The sequence below is a fragment of the Trichechus manatus genome, unplaced genomic scaffold, assembly GCF_000243295.1.
Source record: "Trichechus manatus latirostris isolate Lorelei unplaced genomic scaffold, TriManLat1.0 scaffold00232, whole genome shotgun sequence".
Lineage (NCBI taxonomy): Eukaryota > Metazoa > Chordata > Mammalia > Sirenia > Trichechidae > Trichechus > Trichechus manatus.
In genome coordinates this window covers 2,588,285-2,590,625 of record NW_004444168.1, presented here as the reverse complement: position 1 = coordinate 2,590,625, position 2,341 = coordinate 2,588,285, and positions in this window count along the sequence as shown.

The window sequence follows — 2,341 nt, the reverse complement described above, 5'->3', positions numbered from 1 at the left end:
TTCTGGCTGAGGCAGCCATGAAGCTGTGCTGCTCAGATCTTCCTTCAGAAGAGAACATCCTATAAGAAGTACAGATAACTGATAGTCTCCAGCTGCCTTGTGTTCTGGACCTGCTACAAACATCACGCCGAGGTAATGCCCTTCATAGGCTATACGCAGCCAATGACTGCACACAGGTACTAGCCTTTTCTGTCCAGTGCAGGACTCCTCTAATGAGCAATCTTTGTCCTTGGTCTCCTGGCTTTGTCCTATGTCAGAGATGTATTGAAATTTGAAGTTCTTCCCTCTGAATCCTCATTCATTCTCTCACTTCTTTCATAGACGTCAGACAGGCATCTCAGTATGAAGTTTTCCCTGCCTCCTAAGGCTCCTGTTCCCTATTATCCTTTATGGATGTTCAGTTCAATGAATTTCTTGCACCTTAAATCCTTCCTGGCTAGCATCTGCTTTCTGGAAGACCTAAACTGACACATTTGCATATTTGAATTCTAGACAATGAGTGACAGAAACTGACATTTGCATATACAACTCAACGACTATGGAAGAAAATAGTGCTCACAAAATGGAAACAATAAACAATGATCTGAATATACCCAAAGCCCAGGTTTCCTTAAAAAAAAAAAAAAAATCCTGAGAAGCTTCACAATTACTGAAATCTATAGTGGAGGGTGATTTTTGTAGCAAACACGGTCATGTAGTTTAGGGTTGAATTCAGAATCTAATTCATCCTTCTGCTTTGAAAAAAATCATTTATTTTGTTGTTTGTAGCTTTATTAATAGATTATGTCCCAGCTCCCAACGGAGAAGTGAGAGAGGCCAGATTCTTGTTCTTTCCAAGTCCTGCAGTCAGAGTTCAATAACACACCCAAGCAAATCAGGATGTCTACCTCGAACTTCTAATATTGAAGAGTGATGTGAAAATAAAAGGTAGTATCAGTTTATCGCAGTGGTGATAACGGTGTTCTGAGTAAGAAGATCCTAAACTTTTTCCTGTAATGGGCCTAATCTTCCTGTCAGTCTGTTTCTGCTTAAATATGTTGGTTGAATTCCTGGTTCTTGGTTTGAGAGAACTGTCAGGATTCCTGCTGTCTTATGTCTGATCCTCTTGTAAATTCTATGACGGGCAGTATTCCCCCAGTATATTCCTACCAAGTTTCCCCTCTTTTTTCCCCCTTAAAATAGTGAAAATAAGTTTCCATTTCTTGCAGCAAAAAGATTCCTAGCTGATACAATCCTTCTCATATGTTTGTCATTAATTTAGGGATAATTTGACTCTTCATTCTCAGAAAATGTATGCCCACAAACATCCCCTTTGGAAAGAGAATGGCAGGATGGGATACTTATAAGCAAATATTCTCTCTCTCTCGTTGTGTAAATCACTGTTGTAACGGTTTGTGCGTTTAGAATACAAGCTACTGGAGTTATCTAATCCACTGCTAGAATGGGATGTGATGAGGAAGACTGCTAATTGATGATTAAAAGAAAATATGGAATTGACTGATTACTCACTGGATCTAGACTGTAAAAATTATGACTGCTTTCTACAAGAGCTCTGAAGTAGAAAATGGAAACTTATCAGATAGGTCCAAAGGAAGAAGCAGTTTTGAAAACGTAAAATACAGCAGTCTACATGGAGTCATGAACAGAACTTTACCATCAGATAGTCTCAGAGGATGAGACACATAATATACTGGCCCATATTCAAAAAAAAAAAAAACTGAAATAGTTAAACTTCATTAAAAAAAATTAATACCTTAATATAGATAATATGCTTCAGCCAAACTTAAAAGTAAAAAGAAATGGTTTAAGTACAGGGAAATAATTCCAGGTACCTAGAGTCACAGAGGAAGACAGGTGTCATGGATTGAATTATGTCCCCCCAAAAATGTGTGTATCAGTTTGGCTGGGCCGTGATTCCTGGTATTGTGTGGTTTTCCTATAAGCTGTAAATCCTGCCTCTATGATGTTAATGAGGGAGGATGGGCGGCAGTTGTGTCAGTAAGGCAAGACTCAGTCTACAAGATTGGATTGTGTCCTGAGGCAATGTCTTGAGATATAAAAGACAGAAGTGAGCAGTGAGACAGGGGGACCTCATACCATCAAGAAAGCAGTGCCAGGAGCAGAGCGTGTCCTTTGGACCGGGGTCTCTGAGCCAAGAAGCTCCTAGTCCGGAGGAACACTGATGAGAAGGCTGAGAGAGAAAGCCTTCCCCTGGAGCTGACACCCTGAATTTGGACTTTTACCTACTTTACTGTAAGGAAATAAACTTCTCTTTGTTAAAACCATCCACTTGTGGTATTTCTGTTATAGCAGCGCTGGATAACTAAGACGACAGTCAATA